The sequence below is a fragment of the Typopeltis vanoorti genome, chromosome 13 (genome assembly GCF_054136105.1).
Source record: "Typopeltis vanoorti isolate ZY-2024b chromosome 13, IOZ_Tvanoo_1.0, whole genome shotgun sequence".
NCBI classification, from domain to species: Eukaryota; Metazoa; Arthropoda; class Arachnida; order Uropygi; family Thelyphonidae; genus Typopeltis; species Typopeltis vanoorti.
This window is the reverse complement of record NC_143561.1, coordinates 62372476-62394553: the sequence shown is the minus strand read 5'-3', so window position 1 is coordinate 62394553 and position 22078 is coordinate 62372476. Positions and strand designations below refer to the sequence as shown.

Genomic DNA, 22078 nt, shown 5'->3' with positions numbered 1-22078 from the left:
CTGGATGTCAGATTGGTCAACTGGATTCAGGATTGGCTGCTCGATAGTATCAGAGTTGTGTATGGTGGGACAGTTTCAAGGAAGCAGAGGGTTACAAGTGGGTCCCACAGGGCTCAGTACTGGGACCTATATTGTTTAACCTTTATATCAATGACATTGTCAGTGGATTGCAAGGGGATATTCAGTTGTTTGTGGATGATGCGAAGCTGGGAAGGGTTATTAGTAATAGTGCAGATGTGGTAGCCCTGCATGAGGATTTGAATAAGCTAGACAGATGGGCAAATGAGGGGTGTCAGTTTAACGCATCAAAATGCAAGGTCTTGAGGTTTGGGAAACATCGATGGGACGCTGCTTACTCTATGGGAGGAGTTATACTGGAGGAAGTAGGGAAGACAGGGGATCTCGAGTCGATGATTGATAGAAACCTGAAATTTAGGGGACATATTGCAAAGGTGGTGAAGGTAACACAGAGGATTGCTGCAATTATGAGAAGGACACTGACCTGCAGAGATAAAAGGGTTATCATTCCATTGTATAAGTCTCTGATCAGACCACACTTGGACTGTTGTTCTCAGATTTGGTCCCTAGGATTTGAAGAGAATAAATTAACTGTGGAAAGGGTACAAAGGCAGATAACAAAGATGGTTTCAGGACTGTACCATGTTAGTTATGAGGATTGGCTGAGGGAATGTGGACTGCAGAGCTTGATGGATAGAAGAAGGAGAGGTGATATGATTGAGACTTTTAAACTGTTGAGAGGTGATTACAGGATTGACACTGGGGAGTTCTTTCGCTTGTTTGAACAGCGGGAATGAGTGATGAAGAGAGGCCATCCCTGGAAGTTACAAAAGGGAACTGTTTGCAAGAAGGTGAGGAGTGGTTTCTTTGCATGGAGGGTGGTTGAACCATGGAATGCATTGCCTGATGGAGTGAGTGGTGAGAGCAAGAATGGTCAATGAGTTTAAGGAGTGGTATGATAGACTTTGTGTTTCTCAGGGGGGAGGGGGGGGGCTCTCCCCTCAATGAGTCTTGATAGACTGTGTTGCTTAGGAAGGACTATCGTGGGAGGTCCTTCCTAAGCAACACAGTGACTCGATGGAGGCCTGAATAATAATAATAATAATTACATTAAGCAATACTTAGTCTTTATTTGAGTTGTAAGTCAGCAGTTAGAATTGAAGGAAGTATAAGAAGATGGTTTGACATTAAATCTGGTGTCAGACAAGGATGTACATTATCCCCTCTGTTTTTCATTATTTATATGGATCACATTGTTAAGGAAAGGGTATTAAACCTGACATCTAAATTGGAGATGTTAATCTCCACTCTTTATTTTATGAAGATGATGTTACACTTTTAAATAAATCTAGTACAAGTCTGCAAGATTCCCTGACTAAATTGAATAACTGTTGTAATATATTTGGTATGAAAATTAGCAATAACAAGACAAAGACAATGAAAATAGGCAGTAACATTGAAAATGTCAACTGCATTTAGCTACTTAGGCACAATTTTTAGAAGACGTTAAATCAAATATGTAAATAGATAGATAAAAGAATCAACAAAGCCGGTATGGTAGAAAGTCAACTGAATAAATTCATATGGAATAAGAGAGAAATTAGTCAAAACAATAAATTAGGTGTATACAAGCCAGTGTTCAAACCAATTTTAACCTAAGGATTGAGAGCTGGTTTAGAAAACACTTGACCACAGATATGAGAGTGCTGAGAAAGATTAGGGGGTGTGAACAGATGACATCAATGGCAATATCATATTAAAAATTAGTATATTAGGAAAGAACTTCATATTGTTAGCATCCACCTGAGATTAGTTTACAGAACTAACCTCAGGTGGTATGGTCACTTAAACAGAATGGCAGAGGAATGATTAGCAAAATATGTGTGCTCTTCCAAGCTGACACGAAAAAGATTCAGAGGATGACCAAGATATAGGTGGATTGATACAGTAAAAAGTGCCTTAGAAGACAAAAATATAAAACCTAATAAGGTTGGCATCTTGACCGATAACAGATTGATTTGGAGGAGAACTGTTGATTGGAAGTTTGTAATGATGTAAATTCTTCATTATCATAACATCTTGTACACCTCTTGAGGGTACATATCAGGAATTTGATGATGAACATCTGTCTGCATTAATAACAATTTTCAGTGTTTTTAAACTTAAAAATCAAAGGAAAATGATATTAGCAATTACTACATGTCATATCCTAAACAACAGCCCATTAATTAATTTCATTACTTTATTACTGTGGTTATTGTGTAATTTTGTTGTTGAATTTAATCAGTGCTTCCTAAATACAGATTTTCTACAGAAGTGTCAAATTACAGATTAGTGGTTATTGGAACTTTTTTTTAGCACATACCACACTATTTTGATTATCTTTTCTACTTTGGAAATTTCTCTATCACAAAACAAGCAGCAACATAAACTTGCAAACTAAATAACATATAATAACATCATTCATTATCTTTTATTGGTACCAAGCCTTCCTGACAGGTTGTCATTCAAATTTGTTTCCCTCATGACTTGTACTATTCCTCTTTCAAGTTACTCAGAGTTTCCCATGTTTTCTTCTCCTTTGAAGAAACTAATCTCTTTTTTTTTTTTTTTTTTTTTTTTTTACCATCTCATATCTGGTATCCTTCTAATGTGACTAACAATGAAAATGCTTTCATTCTTGACTCATAATAGTTTTCATTTTTCATGTACTCATTAACTCCATAAGATCCTATGTATCATATACAATGCATCTCTTATTGTAATAATCCACATCTTTTTCGCAAGTGCCAGATTAATGCTATTGTCCTAGATACCTTAAAATGTTCAACTAATTTAATTTTTTCTACTCTTGGTATATCCAAAACATACCTATCGCCTCCTACTTCATATGTCTATATTACCATTCTTAGTCGTGTTTTGCATTGTCTGTCTTGGGTTACTATTCCCTGCTTGGCAGTAAAAACATAAGAATGCATCACCCCCCCCCACCACCACCACAAATGCAACACCCATCTCATGACAGGATTTCCCATCGCTAAGTACATTCTCTAAATAAATTTTACGAAGAGCTGTTTAGTCATTTTATTGTTCTGAATTCTTCCAAAACTTTTCATTCAATTTTAATTGTTGACACTGCATTATAGATCTTTATAAGCTGGATAAGCAGTTTTATCTGGTCCAAGTTCCTACACATCCTCCATAGCTGAGTAACTGGTTGAGTTCTCTTTTGTAGGTCTATAAAAAATAGATAGCATTCTCATTCTTTTCACTATCATTTTTGGCAAATTATGAATATGTTACCCATACAGAAATTCCCCTAATAAATTCAGGAGAAGTCTTTGTGAACCAGTGCTTCCAATCAATGTTTTATTATTTTGCTCAAGAGTTTGCTAATGGATGCTGTTATGCCTGTTCCCCTGTAATTATTTAAATACTTACTTCCCTTTTGTGAATGGCCAAAATATAAGATATCCAGTCATCAAATGTCATTTCCTTCTAAAACTTGATTAGATAATTTTGTTATAATTCTAAATATGCCCAATGTTTTCTGTAACTCCATTGGTATCCCTCTGGTCATGCTACCTTACCTTACCATTTTGCGATGTTCTAAGTGCATTTAATCACTTAATCTTCTTCTGAAATTTGCTCCATCCCTATAGCATGCTGCTTTGACTTCTCAAACATTTCATATTCTTCCTTAAAGTGCAGTCTTTTTTTTGGTAAACCATTTGATAGGTGTTCCTTCCAGTCTTGCAATGTTATATGTTCACTCAGAAACATTCACAGCACAAATTCTTCTGATTGTTCTTCAAGCTTGTCTCACCTTCATATATTGTATGTTTAATGCTATAAGCATATTTTCCCCAGACCTTTTCTTCAACACAACTTTACTACCTGTATTTCTTCTCCATCTGAAGACTTTATAATATTCCAAATCTGCTTCATTATGGAATCTAATCAAGCCTCATATGATTTCTTTCTTTTAATAACAATTACTCCATCATCCATCCATCTTCATTCTGCTTTTCCTTTACATTCGCCTTCTGTTTCCACTGCCTCTTTAGCTACTTCATGAATTCAAACTTTCAGATTTTGATATAATTCAGAAGCACTCCAGTTCTTATTTATATCCACTTTTTGCCTTAGGCATTTCTGATATGACTCACAAATGCTATCATCCTGCAGCAGGCTATGCATATACCTGGGCTCAACAATTTCTCTTCCATCTTTTGGAAAAACTGTCTCTTAGGTTCTTGTTTCGAGATAAAGCAACTTTTGTGACTTAGAGGTAGTGGTCAGCATTGCATTCTGCTCCCGTAGCACTTAAACACCCTGAATAATTATTCTTCTATTTCTTCTAGCTAAAAGCTTTTTAGTAGGTCACACCCATGTCATCATATCTTTGGTGACAATAGAGTGATGTTTAAAGTAAGATGAAGTTACTTAACTGTTTAATGTCATTTAACTGTTTATTCCCAATTTGGTCATTAAAATCCCACATAACTAAAGTTTTTCTTTTGAAGAGCACCTATCTTTAATTTCATTTAGGTGTTCAGAAGCCACTCTTGTGCTTCTACAGATGTTCCCCAGTAGCAGTCAAGTAAAAAGGATTGAATCACTTGCCAGTATGAAATCCCCCCCCCCAACAGCATATTAATGAAATAATCCCACAGTCTTCTGTAGTTGACACTTTAACTATCTTGCCAACAACCCAAGTCGTTCTTCTGTAATCATTCTTCCCTCCTGATTGCATTGTTAATACTCTTTAGAGTTACATGACTACTATGAATGACAAGCAGAAAGATCCTCCACTTTGTGACTGGAGTTGTGGATTCTAATCCCAATGAAGCAAATGGAAACATTATCAAACCTGTAGTTTTCCACTCTTTCATACCAGAAGTATTATTAAAATGTTTCAAAATGTGTGAAATAAATAACCAAACTATGACAAATTAATGTAATACCTAAGAAAATGGCATTAAGTTCTGCATGTACTAACTAATATAGAATATTTGTTTAAAATGCATGTATTTTTTAATGCTACATAAACTGTGCACACATACTATATTATCAACAATTATAATTAGTGGATGTATCACAAGAAAAAAAAAAATGGAGTTTGTCTTGAACTAATAAGATTTTCATAATTATATAATCTTCCTATATTGTATGGAAAATTACAAAGTGAAAGATAAACTCCTAAACGATTTTATTCGATTTCCCTAAACGATATCTTGTCGACATAAAAACATGCATGCTTTATCCTTCGTGTGACATTTACCAAGAGTAACCTATATGTTGTGTTATAAAATATAACTCGACATATAGGCTAACGTATACGAGTGAGTGTAAATTTTCCTCGCAAGATCTACATTCCAAAACGAATACCTACCAACTGTATTACGCAATCACACCAAACCACATGTGATTCACTGAACCCCATCCCTAAAATAACGCTGAAAAATATCTCATTGAAACTATTCCCGCTTAAATAATTTCTAGTTTGGTTTGGGTCACTCGAAAGCAGCATTGCACAACTGCTGAACCGTTTGCCTTTTAGCATCTTTCCCTTCCCCAAATCCATTTATTCTTCATGCTGAACCAGTTATTAGACAATATATTGAAGGGAGAAGAAATTATGAAAAAATATGGAGTAGATGATGTGAATAGTATGTTTTTTACGAGTACGGCTACCAACAAAATATCGTATGGCGCTTAAATTAAGCAAACTACTCACCTGGTCTACTACTATTTTATGAAAACGATTGATTTATTGATGCATATAAAATACGACCGAGTCGTTAATAAATATTTTTTTTATTTTATCGAATAAATACGCATACATGTTTACAAGCCCGCAAAATTATCGCCCCCATACTTTTAAATTGAGCAATTTAATCTTATACCGGGCGGCAATGGACAAAATTATTGCGTAATGATAGGCATATAATATACTTTGTCACGTGTAGTTAATGTTAATTTATGAATCATGTAGGCCTGTTTATAATTGTCTATAATTAACCCCAACAGGCAAGTGAGTTATCAGATTTTAGAAAGAAATAGCACCCCCCACCTACATCAGCAGTGGCGGCTCGTGGCTTGAAATCGTGGGGGGGAGGGGGCGAGTGCTGCAACTTTCGAGTAAAAAAAATACATGTTTGTACGGTGTATACGTGTTTGGATAAAATATCAAAATTATGGTGAAAGTTAAAAATAAATAAATAAACATGAAAAAATATTGTTAATTATTGATAAAATTATACAGTTTGGTATAATTTAAAATTACTTAAAAATAAAATATATTCTCAGAGCCTGTGTAGCTCAGTGGATTTGCACTGCCGTTTGTTCAAATCCACTGATAGCATTGTATCAAATTAATATGTAACTTATGCTGTATAAAGAGAAATGACCATTCAAAGTATTGTAAAGGACTTTAGGAGGAAATATCCTCTGAGCATGTTATAGTGTTATACATGAAAATGAATTTTATCAATGTAAAACGTTTCCTTTCAAAAGCATGCTATGTAAAAAAAAAAAAAAAATCAGCTATCGCCTTTTTATTCCCGTATATACGGGAGTAGGCGAGGCCATTTAGCCCTATCTAACTTTTTGGAGACTGAGTGGGCAGTTCAATCTCCACTGGTACCCAATCAGAGACAGATGGCCCAAGGCTATCACTAATTAAGCGGTACGCAGTGAAGAGAGACGGCTCAAATGTGCCGCCATCTCGTGGTCTCTAACCCTAACACAATATATTTAATGTCTGAAATAATGTGGGTTCTACGGTCGATTTTCTTGAGTTTACAGGACGAAAAACCCGAGTTTCCGGGAGGAAAAACCTGCTTGCCCGTGCCAGAGATCGACTAACTCGGGAACCGGTCGAAAAAAGGCTTAGAAAAATTTCCTCTAGTCGCCGACTAGACTCGAAACCAAGACTTCCTTCGTGCGGCCTAGCGCGGTGGTGTGCAAACGCCTACACAGGCTCCTGCATACTATGTACATATTGTATATATATTTATTCTGAATGTATATAGATGCTTTGAATTAATAAATATTGGCTCGGTGGATTTGCATACCACGGCGCTTGACCGCATGAAGGAAGACTTTGTTTCGAATCTAATCGTCGACTAGAGGAAATTTTTCTAAGCCTTTTTTTCGACCGGTTCCCGAGTTAGTCGCTCTCTGTAATTAACTCGGACAAGCTGGTTTTTTCTCTCGGGTTTTTCGTCCCGTAAACTCAAGAAAATCGACAATAGAACCCACATTATTTCAGACATTAAATATATTCTGTTAGGGTTAGGGACCAAGAGATGGCGGCACTTGTTGAGCCGTCTCTCTCTCGTGCCGCTTAATTAGTTAATTAATAGCCTTGGGCCAGCTATCTCTGATTGGCTGACAGTGAAGACTGAACTGCCCACTCAGTTTCCAAAAGTTAGATAGAGCTAAACGGCCTCGCCTACTCCTTATACGGGTATAAAAAGGTGTTAGCTGATTATTTATTTTTATAATATATTCTTCTTGTTTTGTTTCATGAAAAAATATTGTTTATTATCGATAAAATTATACAGTTTAGTATTCTTCTTCTGCAGCTTGTCCCACTTAAGTCGGGTCGATGTTTGAGTCTCCTCCACATCTTCCTGTCTTGGGCAGTAACCACATCCAAGTTCTTCATCCTCAAGCCCTCTTCCACCAGATCCTTCCTTCTCTTCTTTGGCCACCCACGCTTCCCCCTCCCTTGCACATCCATCTGCATGACCTTTCTTCCCACATATTCGTCCTCCATCCTCATCACAAGACCAAACCATCTCAACCTTGCCTCCTGTATCTTCGCTCCTAAGTTCTTAACTTTCACTGTTCCCCTCACATAGTCATTTCTCAGATGATCCTTTCTGGTCACACCACACATTCACCTAAGCATTCTCATCTCCGCTACCTCCATCCTCCCGATGTTATTTTTCTTCAGGGCCAGAGTTTCCATAGCATACGTTATAGTTGGTCTCATATAGATTTTGCCTTTCAGATTAATCAGCACCATCTTATCGCATAGCACTGCACTCCAGCGATCTCTCTCTCTCTCTCTCTCTCTCTCTCTCTCTCTCTCTCCAGTTCCTCCAACTCGCTTGTATCCTGAATCCCACTTCCTTCTCAATCTTCTTCACTGTTGAACCCAAGTATCTAAAGTCCCTCATCTTCCTGATGACACTTCCTTCCAGCTCCAGATCTGCCTCGTGGCCACCATTCACTTTGCATATAACTGTTTTACTTCTGCTCAGTCTCATATCTCTCTCTTCCAGTACTTTCCTCCATCTTTCCAGTTTAACTGCCACTTCTTCTCTTGAATCTGCAAACAGCAAGCTGTCATCTGCATACAACATTGTCAAGGCACGTCTTCTCTCAGCTCCTCTGTCACCACCTCGATTACAATATTAAGCAGAAATGGACTTAATGCTGAACCTTGATGCAAGCCAACTGTCACGTGATAACTTTCTGTCTGTCCCAGACAGATCCGACCTCTTGTCTTCACATTTCTGTACATCTCCTGCACCAACCTGACATAGTTCTACGATACTTTCTTCTCCCTCAGACACCTCCAGACTTCTTGCTTCGGCACTCTATCATATACTTTCTCCAGATCAATAAACACCAGATGTAGCTCCCGTTGTTTCTCTCGTAACTTTTCCATCATCTGCCGTAACACAAAGATAGCATCTGTCGTTGATCGACTAGGCATGAAGCCAAATTGTTCCTTTGCAATCTCCACCTCCTTCCTCAATCTTCCATCAAGAACCCTTTCTAGGATTCTCATTGTGTGGGACATCAACTTTATTCCTCTGTAATTCTTACGGTCTTGTGCATCCCCTTTACCCTTGTAGATGGGGACAAGAGTACTTTCCCTCCATGCAGCTGTAGGGCGATGTGGCTGCACGTCACTTAATGGGTACACATTAGTCCTTATATCACTTTCTCTTTGACTCATTAGATCATAGCTAGAGCTGGCAGTGAATTTTTACGACCGCCGATGCCCTTCCTGATGTCAACCCTCGCTATTTATCCGGGCTTGGGACCGACACCTATTGAGGCTAGTGTGCCCCCCTTCGGTGGCTGCATAAGACGAAATGACTTAGCAAGATAGGAAAGATTCACCTCTATCTTCTGATTATTCTAATAGCATCGGGGGGTGGGGGAGAGGAGCAACAAGAGGAGAAAAAAAACAAAGAAAGAAGAGGAGGAACCAGTCTACAGATAATATAACAGATGTATATTACATGAAGTAAGGCATGGTCCAGCATCAGGTACCTCGGATTTGCCATGTCCGTACTCACTAAAGTGAGCCCTTGAGTGAAGTTTAGTATAATTCAAAATTTCTTAAAAATAAAATACATTCCTTTAATTGCAATTAAAGGAATGGATTTATAATTTTTGGATATTACAATTAAATCCTTTAATTGCAATGTTCAAATATTTAAAGAGATGGAGTAAACACGATAAGCACTATGAACACTCTACTACTAGCGCAAGCTGCATAAAAACAATAGTGGAACTGCGCAACAGACAGCCGCATTTGGCTAATAGCTCGTATCTCACTATGACTTACATATGCTTGCGACACTGTGGTAAACACGGTGCTGCTAGCGTCCTTCCCCCTCCTCAGTACTACAGGATGGATTTTTATTATTTTTTATACAAAATAAGAGAATTGTATAGGAATGTTGATGATAAAATTAAATATTACAATAAATATAAATAAATTAATTAATATATTTATATATCGAGAAAAATTGGGGGTGTTGCAGTTCCGTAGTGCTTGTGCACGAGTCGCCCCTGCCCACCAGCAAGTTGTTGTGCGCCCACTTGCTCCTACACTGCAGAAAGTAACATTTTTCCATTTATAACTGCGCAGATGTTTGAAGGTAAGATAAACTCATGGTTGAGAGAAACTATTAATGCTCAATCATTTTTCAGAACTCTCCTATCTCTTGTCAGTTTATGTGGTCCGTCTATTCCTTTTTCTTTTTTTTTTCTTTTTTTTTTTTTCACAATCACAATTTTTATCTTATAATGATGTCACCTACAGCTGATCTGAGACTAACTGTCCTGCAGTCACTGAACTGATTAATGACTAAAATATCAATTTAAGGTAATGCTTCAACTGAAGACCGCTAAAGCAGAATAATTTTTCATGTCGGTATCGTATACAACTACAGGGTTCTGATGGGCTGGGTGAAGAGGGGACGGCACTTCATCTCTCTTACCATTTCATTGTAGATTCTAATTTCACAGCATGCGAAGGGGGTTTGTGAATAAATTTATGTGATAGGCCATTTTATCGTCAATTCTAAGAGGGCCATCCTATTTACTGTTGGCCTAAAGTGGCTTTAAAAAGTTCTAAATTTCGTCTATAGAGCAGGCTTTCTGGACTGCCTAACCTTTCAGAACGCCTACGCTACTAATTTTGATGTTGTACACCTTTGCTGGCATCCACAGCTCAGTAGCTACAGACGAAGCCCTTTAGTTGGAAAGACCTGAGCTTTTCAAAAAAATAAATAATTAAAAATCCGCTAATGCCTTTTATTCTCTTATTTGGAGTAGGCTAGGCTGTTTAGCCCTATATAACTTTTCGAGACTGAGGTGGCACTGCAATATTCACATGTAGTCAATCAGAAATAGCTGGCCTAAGATTACCACTATTATAAGTGGTACCCGATGAAGAGACGACTGACAAGTGCTGCCATCTCGCAATCAGTGGAAACAACAACCAGAATTAGCTACCCAGGATCTCACTAAATCAGAACCTCATTCGATAGAAGAAACTACTCAGAATTGCCTATCATCCCCTGCAGTCAGGCATGGAGGAACAAAATTCCCAGACGATTCTACTTTCATATGGCGAATTAGCAGAGAATGTAGTATCTTGTACTATGTAATGTACTACACTACATGAAGGATGACAGCTACCCAACTATGAAGTAGCTGTCATCCTTTTCAGACTATAGCCCTTAAATATACCAAAAGAATCCCAGATATTATATCTAAACTTCAGAATCTACACTTGAAACTGAAATGCAAAAAGAGCAGAGCAGAGTGCGTATCTATTACCTAAGGAATGAGCTGCAAACACAATACCAGGAGCAATATTAGATTCAAATTATAATCGACCTTTTCATAAACACGTCGTAGAGTTTTTTCCATCAGTGCAAGAGGAGGTACCCCTGCTTTACGTAGAGAATAGTCTTTGACTCAGCGGCGTAGCTGGGGGGGGGGAGAGGAGGGGACGGTCCTCACCAGGCGGCACTTTGAACCATTTTTAAACTTTTGCAGTTAATTCTAAAATACAGTCTCGAGAACTTAGTTCCAAATATTGTAATACTACTGCGAATTTTTCTCACAATTGCTGTAAGTGTTGCTAGTTGTGAGAGGAGTTTTTCTAAATAAAATTTGATTAAGAATTACCTACATTACTATGAAATAGACTTCGCCAATGTCATCGACGATTTTGCTAACAGAAAAGCAAGAAAAATAACATTTTAGAATGTTGAAATTAAAGATTAACTTCAAAAAATAAACATAGTGTTTTAATTTATTTCCCTATATGTCGTTTTGACTTTTTGTAGGATTTTTGGTGTGTATTGAGAGGGGTGGCAAACTCAGGGATCCCCCCCCGGGCGACAACAGCTCTAGCTACGTCACTGCCTTGACTCAGGGCCAGCCATCTCGGGGTGCAGTGGGTGAAACGTATTATATTTCGAATGTGTTTTTTTTTGTTTTGTTTTCCTGTGCCAAAATCATTTGCAGGTAAGCGGTTTTACAATATGTTTATTTCGAATCCTTTAATTTTTACCTTTGAAAAATATTTTAGGGCCCCAAAAGGTTTCTTGCACCCGGTTCGCTTTATAGAGAAGGCCGGTCCTGCCTTGACTAGGTACAGAAATATCACGTAGATCTAATATTTATGCAAATAACAAATATCAACTTCTCATCCAATTTATATAGAAATGGACGGAATGGCCTTATTACCTGTATCACTCTGCAACCCAATAACACCATGGAGCAGGGGTTAGCATATGCTTCCACCATCGATCTCCCTACAAACGTAAATTGATTGCAGATATACTAGGATACGCCTTGTATGCTCACATAAAAATACCCAACTGCAATACCCTATATGTGCTTAATATTTACATACCACAGCAGGAAGCTCTGACATCACAAATCTTGCACTTCATTCAACATCATCTTTCCAGTATTGACCAAGAACATATCATTATAGCTGTAGAGTTTAATTGCACTCTTGACCAAGAAAAAGACAGACTTCAATATGTAAACATCGTAGCTCATTAATAAACAAACTTCAAGCACTAGTAAAAGATAATGAACTCATTGACGTCTTTCGCCATCAACATCCAGATAAAAGGTCCAACATATGGGGGTCAGCAATAACAGCAACTAATATGCCTCTCTGCCAAGCACGAGTGGATAGATACTACATTTCCAAACAAATTGTTCTTCTAGTTAGAAACATCTCACACATTCCTTCCTACATCTCGGATCATTATCATTGCTTCATCAAGCCTCAACTTTCTTTATCTTTGGAAGCATCCAAATTAGGAAGTGCCTATTAGATCTTCAATAACACCCTTCTGCGAGATTCTAATTATATAATAAACATTGAGGCTTTGATATCTACTCTCACTGACTCGAAAGCGAATAGAGAACCAACGAAAACATGGTGGCCCACCTAAAATCGCAAATAAAATGCTTTACGGAGATTTACAGTAACCAACAAAGGAACGTCTGTTGATTTTTCCGACAAGTCCAAGACAAGCTCCAGTATCGCCAAGAAGAAAGCCCTGAATATCACTCGGGGCTTTCCATTTGTATGGCACTCCAAGCCATACAAAGAATTATCTATAAAGGGTGCCTTACTTAGATCATGGCAAACACATATAAATCTTACAGATGCATCCACAAAATATTTTTCTCTCTGGGAAAAAAATACCAGGCAGCAAACTGCATCTCCGCAATTACACTACATGGCAGCATCACAGGAGATCTGAATATTATTTCTAAAATTCTATAATACTATAGGAATGTATGCAGCTCTATAGGAACCTCTTTATACCATTCATGATATACTGAGAAAAAAAAGAAAGAAAAGAATCTCCGCGACAGATCAGAACCACATAGAAAACCAATCACTCTGGATGAACTCAAAACTGCATGCACATCTTTCAATAAAACAAATTTCCTTGCCTTGATGCACTCACAACACAGTTTTTCCAAGTCTTTGGAATCAACTTGGACCACTTCTCCTTAAAACACTACAAGAAATCTATTGACCAAAGAAGGGAGACCATTCAGACATTACAAACTGTCGTTCAATCTCACTAATCAATACATATTGCAAAATCATTTCAAAAGTTAATGCAAACCAACACTGCCTGAAGATATTGGGCAATATCAAATTCATTCTATTCCAGGAAGATCAATACATTATAACCTCCATCTAATAAGAGATCTCATCCACGTCGTAAAAAGCCAAAATGAACACCTAGCACTCGTCATCCCCTTGATCAAGAGAAAAGTTTCAACAAAGTAGCGCACGAGTAACTTTACGAAGTCCTAAAGGCATTCGGCTATGGTCCTCTTTCCTTATTAAAACAGTCCAATTGCTATACATTGATGCACTCTTCTATTTAAAAAATCAACAACAGGCTTACCTGTACCTTGCCATACGCTCGGGAGATCAAGCAAGGATGTCCTCTCTGGACAAATATACATACACACTAGCCATAGAACATTTCTTAAAAAGAGTACACAGCATCATGATCTCCAAACGAACAAGCATAACAGGACCACATCTAAATATAATCCTATCAGTACATCACCACAATAATACCTCATGATGAAAAAATTAGATTAACCGATGAAGCACACAGATTATACGCACAAGCTTCAGGTGTCAAATTAAACCCTGCAAAATCCACTGACTTGTGGTCAGGCAGAAGGAAGGCTAGAACTGATGCTCCGGTTGAATGCTCTGGTCAAATGAAGGACGAACATATTAAGGTGTATCCCTTAGCAATACTAAAATATATAATACTCTGAACCGTACACAACTGCAGAACCGCTTTAAACAGGTGCTAGGAAAATCGAACAGCATACGTTCAACGTCTTCACTTAGAGGAAGAGTCCTTATCATCAACCAGATGGCTGCGAGTGTGCTATGGTATATACTCAAAGTACTGACTGCACTCTGCAAGCTACTGAATAAGGGAGGCCAAGGCCTTATTGCCCTTGAAAATAAGATTACATCTTTCAGGAAAAGATCCTGAATGATTCAGTTCACTTATACTTTTTACTCTGTGAAAATAGTTCACTATTTTCACAGAGTAAACACAGTGTTAGAATTAGGGATCATCAGTCAGATGGCGCAGTTTTCAACTGCCTCTCTTTGCCGGATGCCAGATGTAATTAGTGATAGCTTTGGGCCAGCTATCTCTGGCTACTGGTGGAGATTCAATTGCCCCCTCAGTCTCCAAAAATTAGATAGGGCTAACTGGCCTCGCCTGTTCTATATATAGGAATAAAAGGCATTAGCTGTAAATTCTATGATCGATTCTTCTGGCCTGATAACTCACAGTATTGAGAGTGTAAGTTTTCAGACTACATGCTGACTTATCATATAAAGACTTTCGATAGGATCTCTTCCTGACCATAGATGCTTTTCAAATGTAAACTACGTACATAATAGATACATACTATAACAGTAACATGTGTAGACTGGTGATCAGAGGGGGGAGGAGAAGGAATCAGTTAATGTGATTCCTTGACGAGATGTGTATTGTATTCGTTAAGGAACACGGTGTAGAGAAGTCTCTAAAATATATAGTTATATTGAATGTAAAAAGAGCATAAGAAGTTGGTTAGCCGAGTAGTTAGCGTATCCGCTCTCCAGCCAAAAGGCTGCGGGCTCGAATCCCGCCGTGGGCATGGATGTTTATGATTGTTTGTGAAAATCTAGTAGTGGTAGTGGAGGTAGATGGTGTTGATGTAGATGATGGTAATTGAGAAGCGGACACAGCTGTAGAGTAGGTGCCCTCCCTAGATGAGCCTTTGGACTCCCTGGAAGTGTCATGTAATAATAATATAAGTAGATGTTTATCAACAGATGGCCACGTTCATATACGATTTGAGGAAAGTGGAGGAACGGTAGCACCAGTTCAGTTGAGCAGTGTCCATGGTAAAGACATAATACAGAAGCGTTCCTATGGGAGTGAGCAACAGAGACAATATGCGGGAGTGGTGGAGGGTTCATCTATTAAGCAAGTGTCTCTCTGGATACAATATATCAGTCAATACACAATCTATAATGGTGTGTTGATGGAAGCTCAGGACACCATTCCGGATGTGAAGCAATATTTTAAAGTTGAACCGAAGAGAAGTACGTCTAAAAGGAAAAATACCAAACTTTTTGGAGCCTGAAGTGGCTAGAGACTTTATGCTGGGAATTAATAGATGTGAAAGTCAATCCATAAAGAGGAAATAAAGAAAAAAGTAATCGCACATGGTGAGCTGGATATTATGAAAGGTGAGAATGAGGGAGACATGATTTTTCTTCCATGCATTTAATGCAGAATTGCATTTTGGTAGCATTAAAATTTATTAAATTATATTCACTCCACCACTCGAGAATGTCAAGAAGATCAATGTTTAAGGCATTGCCAACTGAAGGCATTGCGTACAGGAGAGAGAGAGAGAGAGAGAGAGAGAGAGAGAGAGAGAGAGAGAGAGAGAGAGAGAGAGAGAGAGAGAGTATGTGAAAGCTCACAGACTTGGAATATTCTAGCACTGATGGAAAAACCAGACAATACGAATGCATCCATAATTACACGCAGGAAGCTGGCAATTCATTCTGCCTGCAAACCTATGGTCTGCCTCCCACATGGTGGGAGACCATCAGACAGCAGACTGATAAGACAACTGTAATGCCAGACGCAATCAAATACCTTAAAAATACCAAGGGCGACCACATTAGTTTGACTAAATATTTTCATGGCCTATGCCATGGGACAATGGGACGATAGTTTCATGGCTAACTTTCACTCCATTTTTAGGAACATACTAGATAAAAGCTTGATTCTGTGCTGTTGGATCGATGATACATAGATATGAAAATTAGTCAAAAGTCAAGATATCAGAAAAAATATTCAACAGTTAAATGAGTACTGAGTGCTTTTTTAATGTCCTTCTGAAGAGAGATGAAGGAGGCAAATAAGGTAATTAGTGAAAATAATAGGGAAAGATTAGCTTTGGCTTGGTAACAAGATTTGAAGAGAAGGCTGATGACAAGAAGTCGGTCTTATCATTAGATGTTACCGCTGTTCCATCAACATGAGACAAGTGAATGCTAGAGTAGAATGTTTGATAAAAAGTCGTGGACTAGGAGAGTCATGCTCGTTTGCCTAGACTCTTACAAATATACTTCACATTAATTGTTTTTTGTTGCATTATCAGCAGTGTACACTGAGTGGGAAATCAAATTTTTTATTTGAGTTAATGAGTATGTGTTTCACTTATAGCTTGGACTACTTTGGTACATTTGTTGGGAACCAAAATCTGGGGGGAGTTTGAGTGGAGTGGCGAAATAAAGGCGCTCATCCGAGCAAGAATAAGTTCATTTATTATATCACTGTGACTGGATCAGGAGTGTGGAAGCAATAATAAACCATGATACAGAGAGAAATCCCAAAGTTACTAGGTGGCAATATGATAGTAACACAGGATATAAGGCTAAAATTGGCTTGAAGAAGGACAACCTGTTGAAAAAGGAAGATAGATAGGGAGTGGTCAGGGTTATCAAGTGAAGAGATAACGTCATCAGTGTATTTGAAACGAAATCTGATTAAGAAAATGTCCCGAAAATGAATTTTGTAAGCAGGTTAACAATTTGTATGAAATCATTGCCGACAGCAAACAATCCATGCGGTCTTCCAGCTTGCTCTGTGAAATTAGAGAAAGGGTAATCAGTCGTAATTAAAGAGGATGCATATCTATCTCAACGAAAGATTATCATACAGTTTCGATAATAGAATGTATGTGGTTATTTTTCAGATTGACAATCAAGGATTAATCACATAGCATTAGAGTAATTTTATTCACAGTCAATGAAGGCACCAAAGAGGGAAGGAAATTTAGCCAAGTAGATAATACAAAAGACATTCAAGGTCAGATATCCTTTAGAAAGGGACATCATACTTGACAAAAGGATATATGCTCCCTGGCCATCTTATAGAAGGCATAGAGTATGACAAAGTGTAGAAAGTTGTGAGTCGGTCAGTGAGCCGTAGTCATAGACGATGCCAATTGAGGTTCAGTAACGAATTATAAATCGGGATTGGATGTAAAATTATGCATATCTTTGCTAAAGCATGGTGTCAATGTCCTGAACAGAACTTCAACAGACATTGGCTAAGTTGTGCCCCTTTCTACACGTTATCCCAAAACATTTATATTTGTCAAGTCTTCATTTCTTAAGCTAATTTCTAGATTTCTAAGATCAAAGAAAAAGAAAATGCAAAACTTTGTATCAGTTGTCCAGGATCTGTTGAGCTTTACTTGTTGTCTTACTACAGTGATGTCTAAACTTAATTTCTCCAACAACTAGACTAACGATATCCTTGTAGTCATTAACGTTTTGAAGCTTAGGAATTGAACTGATATCCAGCAGATACCATCATCTTACCAAATCAATATTAAGAGAAACTGAATTTTTAATCTTAATCTCTAAACCTAAAGCATTCATGAAATAGATCGTCTAGTGTATTCCTATTCATCAAAAAGAGTAGACTAAACTTTTTAGCCATACTTTTCTTGAAAATTGGTTGGCACCATCTTTAGTCATTACTGTTAAGTGAAGTTCATGGCTACTGACAGTTATAAAATTATGGGAAACAAATGTACGGCAGACAATTGCTAATATCTCATGTTTTAAATTCTAATTGTCATTACTGCTTAAAACAGTGTCAGTTCGAAGATCATAAACTCTGAATTTCGAGATTAATAGCCGTTTTCGGTTAAAAACTGTTATTTACTCCAAACAGGTTTACTCTGGAACTGGGTGAAAAAAAATTGTTAAGAAAAGGATCGTCTAGGTGGTTCTTCTTCTGCAGGGTCTAACTCACCAGAACCAATCTAAATAATTCATGAACATCTTAACCAGCAAGAATTTCCAATAATATCAAACTGGGAAACTTCACCTTTAAAAACTCATTTTTACGTGCTCTTTTTTACAGAAACCCTTTTTTTACATGCTATATTATTATGAAAGTTATAAGCAACAGGCACTAGAATAGTCACAACTGTTGTACGGAAAGCAAAGTCTGATTATGAAAAGAAACTGGCTCTCGTGCTAAAGACAACCCACAAGAATTCTATCGATATGCTGCAAGTAAAAGAAAGAATGAATATGAAAGAATATAACTCTAAGAAAGAATAACAAAGAAATGAATATACTCTTCGAAATACAGATGGCGTGAGGGTTACAGATGCAGAAGAGGTTGTTCAATTAATGAGTGCCCATTTCGTTAAAAGCTATCAACTTGGTGAACGCAACATTGAGCTCATTGTTACTCTTCGCTAGATGAAGAAACACAGGTGTGTGAGGCCGAGGAATTAGAGCTGTTGCACAAACTGAATAAGAATTCAGCAATAGGGAGTGATGGAATATCAGCACTTGTGCTAAAAGACTGTTCAGCTGAACTGGCCATTCCTTTGACCAGGATGTTTACTATGAGTCTCAGAACAGGGAAGATTCCGCAGGAATGTATGGTAATTCCATTGCATAAGGGTGGTGCAAAGACCGATGTATCCAACCATCGACCAATTAGTATCTCAGGAGTGGTGGTGAAGATTTTTGAAAAAAAATGGTCAGCGCCCGCAATCAGAATTGGGTTGACAGTGAATCTCTACTTTGCAATGAACAGCATGGGTTTACTAAGAGAAGGTCATGTTTTATGTTACCATGAAGTTCAAGTTATGAAGTTCAATGTTACCATTGAACTAGACAAGGGGAATGGATACACCATGATACTTTTGGATTTTGCTAAGGCTTTTGACAGAATACAGCATGGCAGACTACTGCTGCACAAATTGGAGAAAATGCGTTTGGGTTATACAATATTAGCATGGATAAGAGGATGACTGACCGACAGATATCAAAAAGTGGTATACGGGGGATCTGAGTTGGCTAGGTTTAAGGTAACAAGTGGTGTACACAAGGATCAATGCTTGGTCCACTGTTATTCAATCTGTACATTAATGATATTGGGAAGGATTTGACAAGCAAAATACAGTTATTTGCTGATGATGCAAAATGATTTGAATAGGCTGGAATTGTGGACATGGAAAATGGGTGTCAGTTGAATGTCAGTAAATGTAAATGTCATTAACTTCGGCATGATTAGATATCCAATGTCGTATTATATTGGTGGGATTAGGCTAGAAGAAACTGATGAGGCTAGGGATCTTGGAGTGTTAATAGATAGGAAGTTGAAGTTTAGGGGCCATGTGGCAAAGATTGCAAATACAACTCAAAAGATAATTGCAATGCTGAAACGAACGTTCACATGTAAAGATAAGGATGTCATTTTGCCACTTCACAAGACCTTGATAAGATTTCAGTTGGACTATAGTGCGCAGGTCTGGTCTCCTGGTTTTAGTTGTGATTCTGATATATTGGAGAGGGTACAAATGAGTGTTAAAAATGATATCAGGATTGTGGAATACTGATTATGAAGACAGATTGAGAATTTGTAGACTGCAGACACTAGCAAACAGGAGAAAGAGGGGTGATTGAGACTTATAAACTTCTGAAAGGGCCATACAGGATTTCAATTGATGAAATTTTTCAATTTATGGAGGGTGGGGAAAGTACGAGACGGTATCCTTGGAAGCTGAGAATGAAGAGGCTAGATTTTTCTCTGAGTGTGGTGCGTGATTGGAATGGATTCCCATTGGATGTTGTGAGTGCAAGCAGTGTGAATGAATTCAAGAATAAGTATGATAGGTGGTGTGTGTAGTATGTGGCCTCCCTCGATGAGTCTTTGACTCCCTTATTATTAATGACTCCCCATTAATAATAATAATAATAATAATAATAATAATAATAATAATAATAATAATAATAATATACAAACGTCTATCTGTCAAGCAATTTTCTACCTATCTCGCTAGGTGATCATAAATGCCTATTTGGCAGAGTTTAATTAGCAGGTTCCTATATGGGATGCTATCCAATTGCCGAAATCAAAATTAACGGCATCATAATCAGTGTTTTGGTCAAGTTTCCTCATAATCTAGTTATAAAAAGTAAGCTTTGCTCTGGTTTAAACCAGTCTAAGTAGTAGATATTCTCATAATGTTTTCTCATTTATAGAATAAAGAGGCAATTGATGGAATGACAACAGCATCTATATACTCGTACATCTGAATATAATCACTCAGAAGCTTCGTTTGTTTAGTTTTGGTAAAAGACAAAAACAAGTAAACAGGTTTTTGTCAAGTACTGTAGAATATGATTTGATGAAAACAACAACAACGATCCAGTGTTCTTTTAATTGCAGATATACATTTTTCGGTATCGTTTTCATATTTACAAGACCGTAATTCCTAATTGTATATCATTTTTTTAAAGTAAAATATGCGATAATCCATTACAAACAATTATTGGTAAGGACTTGAAGAGAATAATGGGCGAAATGTTGCCGATGTACAAAAGATGTATGTATTTGTATAAATATCTTCCATAGGCTGCATATAGTGATTTCTTTATGGAATGTTATATAGTAAATTTATAGCATAAAGAAATATTTCACATCTTTTCGTATAATGAGACAGAGCTCCTTTAGCCCTGACGTTTTATCGCTTTGACGCTTTAGCCCTGACGACCAGTCTCCTTCTTTCAAGTTTTTCACTGATGATAAGCTAAGCCATCAACAAATCAAGGCAACTCGGCCATCTCCTGGCCCTAAATCCCAAGATTTGCATTACTGCCTGTAATAGTGCGAGTTCTGTGGTTTTTAATATTAGTATTACTTCCAAGCCCCACAGAGTTCGAACACCCACAGACAGAACATTCACAGACAACAATCCCTCAATCTGTACTTGTACTCCAGTCCTGAGATAGTCTTTTAGTCATTCACTTCTGCACTCTCTCCAATGTTTCCTTATCGCCAATATAGCCAGGTGACCAAATTTGAGCATGAAACTCCAAATGAAGCCTAACCAACGCTTTATACCGTGGAAATATTATCTCCTTATCCATACATGTCAGCATTCGTCACATACAGCATTAATTTCTTGTGTAATTCTTACAAATTTTGCAACGTCTCCCCTGAACTTCAGTTCCCTATTTTCATAAGATGGGCAATTAAAATCCCACGTTTCCGGAAGAGAATGCTATTTGGAGATCGGCTTACGCGAAAACCTACAGAAGAAAGAAGACTTGGAAAAAAGTTTATCTATTCGGTAACTAGAATCGAACCTACCCATACGGGCCACTGAATTAGAAACCTTTGTTCAGATATACACAAACGTGATTTACACAGCGTATATGCAAAATACTTGGTCACGTGCATCATAACGTGTTTTGGGAAGATATCTAAGAATGTTGCTAGGCATTCTTAAATTCTCAGTAATTATCAATATTATTTGTCACAATGCAAAAAACAAAGGATCTTTTGGACTTCGTAAAGGAATTATTGTGGGTACCCGTTTGGTTGGAGTCACAATTTTCAAAACAGCAGAGCAGACTGGTTTCTCAAAAGGCGAGATATCCCAGATGGAAAAATCAGTTTCTAAATAACCCACATTGGTTGTTCTAAGAGGAGCGACTGTGGTACTAAGATAGTCAGTCAGGAACGAGATAGCCATTGTCTGAAAAGGCTTGTAGGGACAAACAGAACTTCTTGTGTGTAGCAATTGACCAAAACATTTAATGAACATTGTTCCAGACTCATATCTCACCGAACTATGTGCATGGAATTGAAGGAAATCGATA

General features: G+C 37.6%; 1 protein-coding gene across 1 annotated transcript in view; it reads right to left on the bottom strand.

The window, feature by feature from the left end:
• The window catches only part of LOC150100219 (telomerase protein component 1-like), a 1179105-nt gene extending 1173215 nt beyond the window's left edge, over positions 1-5890 (bottom strand). The window contains exon 1 of the mRNA XM_090402391.1: positions 5759-5890. The gene's annotated coding sequence lies outside the window, so the exon portion shown is untranslated. The remainder of the gene's footprint in view (positions 1-5758) is intronic.
• Between the last annotated feature and the right edge of the window lie 16188 nt (positions 5891-22078).